At 38.7% G+C, this 13,112-nt stretch overlaps 1 protein-coding gene and 1 long non-coding RNA gene across 2 annotated transcripts in view; one reads left to right on the top strand and one right to left on the bottom strand.

Annotated features, from left to right (window-relative positions):
* LOC307154468 (adhesion G protein-coupled receptor E5-like) overlaps nt 1–13,112 on the top strand; it is a 110,292-nt gene that overhangs the window by 72,269 nt on the left and 24,911 nt on the right. The gene's annotated exons all lie outside the window — the stretch shown is intronic.
* Nucleotides 3,751–5,467, bottom strand: LOC307154562. The gene is made up of 3 exons (XR_013820381.1): nt 5,402–5,467; nt 4,325–4,359; nt 3,751–4,030 (listed from the first exon to the last, which is right to left on the bottom strand). It is a non-coding gene; the product is annotated as an uncharacterized lncRNA (long non-coding RNA).

Consider the following 13,112-nt stretch of genomic DNA (forward strand, 5'->3'; position numbering starts at 1 on the left):
CCACCTTTTGATTGCCCTACTTCTGTCCAGTTTCCCCCTGGCATCCTCTCTGCTCCTCTTTTGTCCAACAAAGCGATCCATTTTTAGCTTCAAGCTATAGGCTAGCTGTAGCAGCTCTTGCGGGCTCGCGGAAGCGCCTTGAACGCAATGACGCAAGGCGCAGCGACGTTCGGCGTCGCAGTGATTCTTATGTTTATATTTTTTTATATAAACATGAGGCCTGAGGACATCTGCAACTTTTAGACCGTCCAGACTGCACTTGACAATCCCAGAAGCATTATATTTACAATGTGTACTTCAAGACGTACTGTAGTTCTGTTTGAAGTTAAAGCGCAACACAATGGTCAGCGCATTATTATTATTGTAATTAATTTTTTTGGACCACAAATGCAATTTTGTCTGTTATGGTGTAAGAACGTGTCACTGTCAACCCAAAAACTTTGCTTGTTGGACTAATTTTGCTCATACTGGGCTTTGCCTTGTTTTTGGTGTTGACATTGTAAATGATGCATGTGTTTCTAAGGGTTAAAGTCTGTTAATTTCTTGACTGCCGTTTGCAAATATTTGACATATATTAATGGTTTCTACCATTTTCTTTTACTTGCCATTAATCAGTTTTCCTGTTGTATTGTTCTCATGGAAGGGAAAATTATTATTTTTTTTATAATTTTATTTCGTTTTAAGAAAGTAAATGGTCCTTATAAACCTTGTTTGTCATGACTATAGAATTCTATCACAGTCTTTCGGTAGTGGATGTTTTGGGTGGGTTTTGAAGAGCTTTAGGGCTGGGAATCACAGACCGAATCAGAAAAGTCAGAACAGCAGCAAAGAGAGAACAGCACCTCTCTTGACACGAGCAGGAATACAGCAGAACGTAGTGGAACAAATAACAGGCTAGAAATATCCTTTGAAAGAGCTTAAGACTTTCAGGACATTCTGCTGGAGATTTTCTGTAGGAATTTAATATATCATAAAAATAGTTCAAGAATTAAAAAGCTGCTATTAACTGTTTCCTAACATGGAGCTAAAATGGAAACTTCTTTTGGGTGAGTAGCATATCATTTTACTCTGTTCACATCTGAAGTGTATTTCTGACGCACTTTAGTTGGACTAGTAGTCAGACAGCAGCTGGGAACATGTGTCAAAGACCACAAGTACAGAACTGTGCCTGTCTGTGTTAAACAAGACTTCTTCTTTGAGATCAATGATTTCCGTTGTTAGAAACTTGAAACCAGAGAGACTTCGAGGATATTATTCACACAGTATCGCAAGTTTCTTTCTTATACACCAACATGCCTAGAATCGCCCCCGTGTAAGAAAGACTGACCATGTGGAAATGATTGTGAAACAGTGCACAAAAGAGTTTTGTTTTTTTTAACCACCCCCTTGAATCCAGCACATGCTCGCGATCCCGAAGGTCTGGAGAAGCTATCTTTAGCTTCTATCTTTAGGATATTAAATACACGTTAGCTCTGTCTGCAGCTTTTATGACATGCTGCAACAATTATTTCAGTAAATAGTTTGTCACCAGAAGCCAAATTAGATACTAATATGACTGTTTTTATTTACAGCCATGAGGCTCAATGTTTAACAATTTTCTCTGCCTCTTTTCGTCAAAGTGGCACTCAAAATTACAATTTCACATTCGCAGTAAATCGGTAGGCTACAGGTTGTATGTTTCCTTTAAAAGGGACCAATTATGCCCCTTTTCACAAGATGTAAAATAAGTCTCTGATGTCCACAGAGTGTGTATTTGAAGTTTTAGCTCAAATTACCCAACAGTTGAGGGAGCAGAAGAGTTGAGGGAGCATTTTCTTTGAAAAAAAAATAATTCCACCTCGTCTTCAGCGGCTGCATCAGATTTCGGGAGCAAATTGAGAGAGCTGTGTGGATTAATACATCCAGCCTAACAACACCTACAACGCTTGGGAGACATTCTCGTCAGTGCAGCAATGGCGGATGTGTACAACTTGCTGTGAACTCGATCAGGGGTGCGTTTCCCGAAAGCATCGTTGGCCAACTATGGTCGCAAGTTCCGTCGTTACCAATAGAGTTCAATGGACATTGCGATGAACTTGCGACCATAGTTGGCCAACGATGCTTTCGGGAAACGCACCCCAGGGCGGGTCTACACTGTAAAAAATAAAATCGTAAAAAAAACGGTCAATGACTGTCAGCTACGGCTGCCAAACAAAAACCGTAAAAATAAAGTTAAATATCCTAATTTAAATGAAGTGCAAAAAACTTTTACAAAAATTTTCCTTAAATGTTTTACAGAAAAACACTGTTATTTTACAGCTATTTCATTAATTATTACGATCAAACACCTTCATTGTAAAAGAATCCCATAAAAAAACGGTCAATGGCTGCCATACAAAAACCGTAAAATTAATGTAAAATATCCTAATTTAAATAAGTGCAAAATACTTTTACAGAAATCTTCATATTTGAGAATTAACAGAGGTTTAGAAGTTGAAGTTTTATTGAAAAGAATAAAGTTTGAGGTCACCATGATGGAGATCAGTGTTTGCTTTAGTTGGGCTCTTGACCTTTTAGCTTTTAACATGAGTATTTATCTGGTTGCTTTAACTGAGTGTCTCTGATGCATATTTGTTATGATAGGAATCCAAGAGAAACTTAAATCAGATGATATTGGTCACTTTTTACTGATAATAGTCATCATGTAGTAGTTACTTGCTTTATTAATACCACCTGAAGTGTAATATCAGATGAAGTCGTTAAATATTACACTGTAAAAAAAAATCCCGTAAAAAAACGGTAAATCTCTGGCAGCAAAGTTTCCAGACGGGTTCTGTTAAATTACAGCAAATTACCGTTTCACAAAATTACAGGCAAAAACCGTAAAAATACAGAATTGACTTTACGGTCAAAATTAATTAAATTACAGTACATTACTGTTAATAATGGCTTATTAAACCGTGGAAAAACGGATAAATTATGTCAAATTACATAAGAACATTTAACTTTAAGGTTAAACTGTAAATTTAGGGTTTTATAAAGTTATTTTATAATAATGCTCTGTCTATCTACAGTAATTATCTTTTAATATATAGTTTTTCTGTGTAAAATAACTATGAAGTTATGTATAAAAATGTAATAAGTCCATAAATTCAAATACAAAGTTTGTATATTTACAGTTTTTATTTTTTTTTGCAGATCCAGTTTCACAACTTTGACCAATCTCTAATTAAGCACTTAATAATAGCAAATGTACAGTCAATTTCTGTTAAATTAACTAAACGTACAAGTACGGAATACCTGCACATTTACAGTATTACTCATTAAACAAACACTGAACATCAATATACGTGAATGATAGGAAATACAGGCTTAGTATATCATTTAGAACATGTAAAAATATCCACATTAAAAGACTTTATATTTATATTAAGAGAACAATAGAAGCAACAAGTGCAGTGACAAGTCCCAGTTAGTGTAGCACAGTGCACAATTTTTTTTTTTTTATTAAAACAAAGATTTAGTATTATTGGGTCAAGTGTTTATGAAAAGATGGATCTTTAGCAGTTTCTTGAAAATGTGTTGAGTTGGGCCGGTCATCCCACCAGCAGGGAACAGTCCAGGGAAAGGTCAGTGAAAGTGATTTTGTGTCTCTTTGGGATGATGGCACCACAAGGCGCCGTTCACTTGCAGAACACAAGCTTCTGGAGACACATAGATCTGAAGCAGTGAGTTTAGGTCTTGCTGCAGCATGTGGATCAGTTGCAGAGGTTTGACTGATGCTGGAAGGCCTGCCAGGAGAGCATTACAATAGTCCAGTCTGGATAGAACAAGAGCTTAGACAAGGAGTTGTGTGGCTCCGATAGGAAGGGCCGGATCTTTCTGGTGTTGTATAAGGCAAATCAGCAGGATCACACAGCAAGGATGGTTTGGCTGAAACCATAAGCAGGTCTGTCTTGGCAAGGTTGAGTTGAAGGTGAAGGTCATTCATCCAGCAAGAATTTTCCATCAGGTAGGCTGAGATGCGAGCAGCAACCATCAGATCCTCTGGCTGGAATGAAAGGTAGAGATATGTGTCATTAAGTGATAGGAAAAGTCATGTTTCTAAATGACAGAGCCTAGTTACACTACAAAAAAATAAATAAATAAATAAATAGATGGGTGGAATCTAAGGTCTTACTGTAGTAAAACATTGTGCAGCTCCAGTGGCCTCACAAGGATCAAATGAATATTCACATGGGAAAATACAGTATAAAACAAATTAAATGTTCTGCCACTTTTAGTGCAATCATATGGAATCAGATGACTCAGCCATAACAATATTTTAAATTACTTCTTCCCATACCTTGTTTGCCATGATCATTCTGCTTTCCACTTGACCTGACATCACAAAAAAATAAAAAAATAAATAACAACTCAGTATTACATTTACACATGTCAGAATATGTTCCACTGGGACAATGCAAAACCTCAACTGACTATGATCTGGAAGCTGAGCAGGAAAGGCTAATAGTGAAGGTTTGAGCTGAGACACCTAGGGGTGTAAGTTAACTTTCTGTTCATCTGGATCAATGCAATTTTCATAACCAATGATCAAAAGTATCCTATGAAAAAGGCTACTATGATGAACCCAGTTCATCCAAAATGTAGATAAGTTCATTTCTTCATCAGAACACAAACATTCTATCAACTTTTATTTTATAAGCCTAATATATGCACATGTATGCATTCTATAGCTAACGTTACGTGTTGGCAAGCAGATGCAGCCAGAATATGCAATTTATCATGTTGTGTTCATATTCTAGTCTCATGTGCTTTCCTGTATCAAGTAAGTTACAGTATTTACTGAATTCGTTTTCTTAACAGTCTTGATAGCCACGTCAACCCTTACGAAAATTAACTATGGTTTAACCACAAAGAAAAAAACAAACAAACAAACAAACAAACATGGTAGGCCTATTTGTAGTATAACTGTGGTTATTAAAATAGTAATAAAAATCCGCCAAAAACGTGGTTACTATAATTTTACTATAATTAAAACCAAGGATATTTTTTAAGAGAAGCGTTTTCAGCTTCCAGGCAGTGTTTCAAAATGTCCCGCCATTTAAGAGATTGATTTACTTACAGATAGTATCGCGTATTAATGAAGATTTTATATACAATTAAACGGACTTTGATATGTATAACAAGTCTACGAAAGCTTGTTTTAGGTCTTTTGAGGTGTGGTTCAACAGATCTTTCTTAAAACAGATGGAAAATGTAAAGACGCATGATGCTACATTTTTAGTGTTTTGCCCTCCAGCTCTCGCCAGTTAACTGAACATCATTTAAAAATGCTAACGTTAGCTTGAAAACTGTAAACTTAACACAAATGTAATATAAAATATCGTTCACATGTAACTTAGTATAATGAGACTCTTACCTCAGCCGGTGATCGGTTGGCATGATGTCCGCTCGCTGTGACGAACAAGGCTCACTGAAAAGGGCGTTTATTTCCGAAGAATCCAAACGGACTGACTAAAAACAGAGCTCCTGCTCACGGCTGCTCTTGACGAATACGATTGCTTTGAACCACTGTTGATCTCACAATCAGTGTTGCCAGATTGGAAATGTCCAAGTATCGTACCAGAAGCTCAAAATTATCGTATTTGGAAGAAAATTATCGTACACGAGTCAACGACATGAAAATGACAGACATCCCTGTAGTATTAGGTTCTTTACGGTAGCATTGGAATGCATAGGAAATGTGTGGAACATATATTGAGTGTGTTACGGTACTTGTGTTGAGGCAATAAAAAGTTATCAAGAGTTATGGATGGCTGTCGCGTCTGGCTCCTTAAGAAAGGTTGTCGTTGTACCTATTAACCAACAGAACATGGTGTCAGAAGTGCAGAAATAACGGCTCGTTCGTGAATTAACAAGTTGTGAAGTTAGTTTCAGTTTCGGGTTAGCGATTAACTGGACAAGTTAACGGCACCATCATGAATCAGTTTCAAGTTTCTCCGCCGGAAAAATTCACGTTTAAAGCGGAGGACTGGTTGAAATGGATAAAACGTTTCGAAAGATTTCGTGTTGCGTCAGGATTGGAGACGCAGGCTGATGAAAATCAGGTGAATGCCTTGATCTACATGATGGGTGAGGAAGCTGAAGACATATTAACTTCCCTGCATTTAAGTCCTGAAGAAGCGAGTGACTACGAAGTAGTAAAGAATAGACTGAACGATCACTTTGTAGCTCGCAGGAACGTGATTTTTGAGAGGGCTAAATTTAATCAGCGGCAGCAAGAAGTGGGTGAGTCTGTGGATCGCTTCATAACGGAACTGCATTGTCTAGCCGAGCACTGCGGTTATGGAGATTTGCACGATGAGATGGTGAGAGATAGACTCGTCGTGGGTCTGACTGACAAAAGGTTGTCAGAACAGTTGCAACTGGACCCTGAACTTACACTTGAGAAAGCCGTCGTACGAGTTTGACAGAGTGAGCAGGTAAAAAAACAACAAGAATTACTCAAGTCAAACTTCAAAGGGGAAATTTCAAGTGAACAGTTGGATAGTGTGCAAGCTAAACAGAACAGTTATATGAAGTCTAAACCATTGAAGTCACAATATGGACATTTGGCAAAGAAAACACCTCAGGAAAGACCTAAAAAGGGGTCATTGTGCACAAGATGCGGAGACACAAAGGGCCATAATCTGCAGCAATGCCCAGCGAGAGATGCAATATGCAATCGTTGTCATAAAAAGGGACATTATGCTAGGGTGTGCAAATCAAAGAAAGTATACGAGGTGAGTATAGCCACGCCAACTGAGGGGATCAATGAGGAAATTGTATTCCTGGGCACTGTAACGGCTAATGTGGAAGGAAGCCCATGGATGACTGACATTAAAATTGACAATTTGGAAGCAGTGTTCAAAATTGACACTGGAGCTGATGTTACAGTTGTTCCTATGACGCTGTATAATCAAGGCCAGTTCAACAAGCTGAAACATCCGGGAAAAATTCTTCAGGGGCCGGGTGGAATGTCACTGAAGGTAAAAGGGAAATTCACAGCGACCCTCAGCAAGCACAATAAATGTACAAAACAGGACATTTATGTTGTTGAAGGTTTGCACATGCCATTGCTAGGCCGACCAGCAGTCGCAGCACTTCAGCTGGTAGCCAGGCTGGATGAGGTCAGCTTAATCACAAAGGATAGAGTGGAAAGGGAGTTTCCAAAACTCTTCAGTGGTTTAGGCAAAATGGAGGGTGAGTACAGCATTGTGCTGATTCCAGGTGCAAAACCCTTCTCTCTTTCAACACCTAGGCGCATTTCCCTCCCTCTTCTACCAAAAGTGAAGGAAGAATTGTACAGAATGGAACAGCTTGGGGTAATTTCAAAGGTGGAAGAGCCAACGGAATGGTGTGCTCCCATGGTCGTGGTGCCCAAGCGGACAGGGAAAGTGAGAATTTGCACAGATCTCACTGAACTGAATAAGTCAGTTATGAGGGAAAAACATCCTCTCCCTTCTGTAGAGAACACATTAGGACAACTTGCAGGTGCCAAAGTGTTTTCTAAGCTTGACGCCAATTCTGGGTTTTGGCAGATTCCACTTTCAAAGGAATCGTCTTTACTCACCACCTTTATAACTCCATTTGGCCGATACTGTTATAACCGCCTATGCTTCGGAATCTCCTCTGCGCCAGAGCACTTCCAAAAACGCATGTCAAGAATTCTGGAGGGACTGGAAGGAGTTGTATGTCAAATGGATGATGTACTCGTTTGGGGATCAACACAGAGTGAACACGACGAGAGGCTGCGGAAGGCGCTCTCGAGACTTCAAGAATCAGGAGTCACACTCAATGAGAAATGTGAGTTCTCCAAAAAGAAAATCAAATTTCTTGGACAAATCATCGAGGCGTCAGGGGTGAGTGCAGACCCAGAGAAGGTGGAAGCAATAAAAGCCATGACACAACCACGTAATGTAAGTGAAATGAGACGGTTTTTGGGAATGGTCAACCACCTTGGTAAATTCTTACCATTTATGACTGACAAAACACAACCACTCAGGGATTTACTGAGAAAGTCCAACATGTGGGTCTGGGGGTCAAAACAGCAGGAGGCCTTTGAGAAAATCAAAGAGGAACTGACAACACCTCCAGGTTTGGCACTGTATGACACAAACAAAGATACAGTTGTTTCTGCAGATGCCTCTTCATATGGGCTGGAAGCTGTTCTCCTTCAGAAGCAAACATACAACGTATGGAAACCTGTGGCATATGCTTCAAAGTCTCTCAGTAGTACGGAGCAGCGATACGCGCAAATTGAAAAGGAGGCGCTGGCCTCCACATGGGCCTGTGAGAGGTTTGCTGAGTTTCTCATTGGAAAAAATTTCCACATCGAGACAGATCACAAACCCCTAGTTCCTCTGTTTAGCTCAAAGAAGTTGGATGAACTTCCTCCACGTATTCAGCGGCTTCGTATGCGTCTTTTGAGGTTCTCATATACCATATCGCATGTGGCTGGCAAAAATATTGCAACAGCTGATGTGTTGTCTAGAGCTCCCATAAGCAGTGTGGCAGAAGGGCTTTCTGAAGAAGACGTCAATTTGTATGCTGATTCTGTCATGGCAAGTTTACCAGCTACAGAAAAAAGACTAAGAGAGATACAAGAACACCAAGACAGTGATTCCATACTTCAGCAGTTAAAGAAATACTGTGTGGAAGGATGGCCAGACAAATTCTCCATTGACAGAGCTTTCCAGCCTTACTTGTCATTCTCAGGAGAACTTTCTGTGCAAAACGGTCTATTATTGAATGGAATCAGGATTGTAATTCCAACTTCCCTCCGAGCTGAGATACTGAGGAAACTACATGAAGGACACCTTGGTGTTACAAAGTGCAGGGAGAGAGCTAAACAGTCAGTTTGGTGGCCGGGGCTCAGTAAAGAGCTAACAAAAATGATTGAGAACTGTGACACATGTGCACGTGAGAGAACAAATCTCAGAGAAACAATGTTGCCTACTGAATTTCCATCCAGGCCGTGGTCCACAGTAGGAGCAGATCTGTTTCAAAAAGACAACAAGCAGTACTTGGTCATTGTGGACTACTTCTCTAGGTTCTTTGAAGTTACCAAACTGACGTCGACGACTTCTGAAGCATGGGTTGAGCACTTTAAATCCATTTTTGCACGTCATGGAGTCCCAGAGGTAGTGCGCTCGGACAATGGGCCACAATTTGCTTCGGAGTGTTTCAGAGTGTTTTCACAGGACTGGGGTTTCAACCATGTAACGTCGAGTCCTCATTTTCCACAAAGCAACGGAGAAGCGGAGCGAGCTGTGAGGACAATCAAGAACCTCCTCAAAAAGTCAAGTGATCCATACATTGCACTTATGGCGTACCGGGCATCTCCTCTTGCTAATGGATACAGTCCTGCCGAGCTCCTCATGGGGAGGAAAATAAGGACATTAGTTCCTATGATTCCGTCTCAGCTCACTCCAAAGTGTGCAGATTGGGACATGCTGCAAAAGAAAGAGCTGACATACAGGCGTAAACAGAAACAAAATTTCGACTCAAGACACAAAGCACATGACATGACGCATTTGCAACCAGGTGAACATGTCTGGGTCAAAGACACTAAGGAAAGGGGTACTGTTGTGTCTACTGCTGGCACACCCAGATCTTACCTTGTAGAAACACCCAAAGGTACATTGAGGAGAAACAGATTTCACCTCTCACCAACTTCAAAAGCTCCTGTGACATCTTCTGATCTTCCAGACCCAACAGAGATAAGTGCATCTCCACTCTCTGCAAGTTCAACTGTCACGCCAGAAATTCAGAAGGTCTGCCAACAGTCTTCACAATGTTCAAGACGTTATCCTTCCAGGGTTAGAGTTCCTCCTGGGTATCTAAAGGACTTTGAATGTAGTTAGAGATACCCCGGATAAATACTGAGTGGTCAATGGGGCAGAATAATCCCCACACTCAGTTGAAGGTTTTGGGTAGTCTACCCCATCCTTCTAGTATAGAGAGAAAAAGTTATGGAACGTTTTGCTGTCATTTGGTTGTGTATAAAAAAAAAAAAAGAGCATTGTGGTAATGTAAAATTTTACAGAATTATTATTTAGAGAAGATAACTGTTTCCTTATTTAGAGTTTACTTAGCTCCCCTAAAAAAAAGATGAAAAGAGAAGGAGCCTTATTTTGAAAGGGGGATGTAGTATTAGGTTCTTTACGGTAGCATTGGAATGCATAGGAAATGTGTGGAACATATATTGAGTGTGTTACGGTACTTGTGTTGAGGCAATAAAAAGTTATCAAGAGTTATGGATGGCTGTCGCGTCTGGCTCCTTAAGAAAGGTTGTCGTTGTACCTATTAACCAACAGAACAATCCCAACCTGCACAAAGTCATTTCTGGGAGTCAAGAAATCTCCAACGGGGGGGGGGGGGGGGGGGGGGGGGGTGTTCGGTTCTGATTCGGGATAAAAGCCCGCCCGCAATTGATTGGTTGGGTCCTTACATTGCGCTTCGTGAGGCACACTAGCACACACACGCAAGGTCTCTCGCTCCCTCTCTCTACAGGTTCTTCCCCCGGTAGACGTAGTATCCACGGCTGGATCAATGAGAAGTCCTATTACAACGACCATCATTTGAAGTGTCACACAGTTCTGAAATTATCGTACATTATAGGATTTTTTCCATTATTGATCGTACATCGTACAGAGGTCAAAATTATCGTACAAATACGATAATTATCGTACATCTGGCAACACTGCTCACATTCCACTTCACGAGAGTAGACTGAATTCAAATCTCCCGCTTGCCCAAACTCGACTGATCAGCTAATGTTAACCGTTGTGGGCGGGAGTAAACAGCGGATATGAATTTGAATCTGCGTCATCGCGCGCGCGCACTCAAACAAACACACACACACACACACACACACACACAAACACACAAAGCCCTGAATGTGAAGCAACGGAGATTTGGAAAAATATTCATAAAATATACATGAAATTATGGGAGAATAAGACAATGAAATAATGATCAAAATGAGTATAAAATAAAATGTGAAATAAAAAAAAATTCAGGCCTACTGTAGTCTATGTAGGGTACTGTATGTACAAATCACAGTCTATGGTACAAATACTTTTATTTAACCTTAAAAAAAACTCACTTTAGCCCCCACATGCTTAATAATCTGTAAGGAAAACATATTGAATAGATGCTGATTTCCGCAGTTATACCTTCTTTTCTTTGTTTTCTAATTTCACAGAAAAAATCTGTAAAATATTACTTAATAATTTCTGTAAAATTACACATAACTCTGTAAAAATACAGACAAGTTCCTTTTAAAAAACGTAAAATTGCTGTAAAACCAAAATACAAGCAATTACCTGTAAATTTAACAATGGACCTTTAAATTACAGCAAATGCCTTTTATTTTACAGATATTTGCTGTATAATGACAAAACGGTAAAATTCTGTAAAAAAAATACAGACAATTACCTGTAAAATTACACTTTTTTTTTTACAGTGTAGTTGTTCATTTTGCATGACAAAACTGCTATAGAAGATCATTCGGTGCTGTGATACTCAGATTTTATGAAGTCATTATACAGAAAATGTTTTGACAGGATCATATAGACTCACTCAGACATCAAGAATCAGTGTATGAATCGCAACAATGGTGACAATGAAAAAAAAATCTGAACTACTATAAAGTCACAAAAAGGCTTTGTTGGTTGTCACCATTGCTGAGATTCATATGTTGATTCTTGATGTCTCTATACTACAAAAAAAAATTAACCAGCTCAAAACTTTTTCTGTATAATATATATATTTTTTTAATTCAGATTGTTATAATACTGATGCCACAATATTTAAACGGTCATGAGAAAAATTGACATTAATTTAAGACTTTGTATAAAGCTAAATTCCATCTACATATTATGTAATTATATTCAGAGATTTGACTGACATATCAGCGAATCAGATCATCATAAGATGACTATAACATCATCAATTAATGACCAAGATCATCTGATATTTTATCCTGCATTTATTGTTATAACAAATGTGCATCAAATACACAGTTAAAGCAGCAAGAGAAAAACAAAAGTAAAAAACATAAGGGTCATGAGCCCAACTAAAGCAGACACTATTCTCAATCATGGTGACATCAAATTTCTTTTAAAGTTTTTTACGCTTTATTTAATTTAGGATGTTTTACTTTAATTTTATGGTTTTTGTTTGGCAGCCGCAGCTGCCAATCATTTGACCCTTTTTTTAAGATTTTTTTTACAATGAAGGTATATGATCGTGATTATTCAGGAAATACCTGTAAAATAACAGTGTTTTTCAGTTTATTTAATTTAGGATGTTTTACAGTTTTTGGGGGGAGCTGACAGTCATTTGACCATTTTATCATTTAACTGTTCTTTTACTGTTTAATTACAGATTATATTTGTAATTTTACATACATTTTTATGTAATTTAAGAAAACAGAAAAAATACTGTATGAAAAATACAATCAATTTTCTGTATAAAAAATGTGAATTACTGTAATTTGTCATTAATGTCACAATACCTAAAATAACAGCTGAATATTTATTTTACAGATATTATTTGTAATTTTACAGTGTTTTGAGTACAATTTAAAATGAAAGAAAATGATCGTCAAAAAATCACAGTTATTTTCTGTAAAATTAGGATTTTTTTTTACAGTGTATGTTAAAACGTCACTAAAGCCGCATTCTGAAAACATACTTGGTTACTTACGTAACCTCGGTTCCCTTAGAGATAAGGGAACGAGTACTGCATTGCAAACGCTGTGGGAAAACTCCTTTTCTCGAGAAGATTTTAGCCTTATTTTAAAATGCATTGCAGCTGCACAGCGAGAGCATCATAGCTCGACTGAATGAGCTGATTGGATGTGCTGCGGCAACTGCTCAAACCTATGGCGAGTCAGCGGAGGCGAGCGGTCCAATAGGAGTGCTTGGCGCCCTGCCAGCCTTGAACGCATCAAAATACACGTGACTGAAGTGTATAAATTTAAGGGCGCTCGCCATAAAGACAGGTTTAATCGACTGAAACGAGGTACCTGATGTGAGCGAAATTACACGGCAGGGCAACACAGTAATCGTTCCCTTATCTCT

Source organism: Squalius cephalus (genome assembly GCF_949319135.1).
Source record: "Squalius cephalus genome assembly, chromosome: 2".
NCBI lineage: Eukaryota > Metazoa > Chordata > Actinopteri > Cypriniformes > Leuciscidae > Squalius > Squalius cephalus.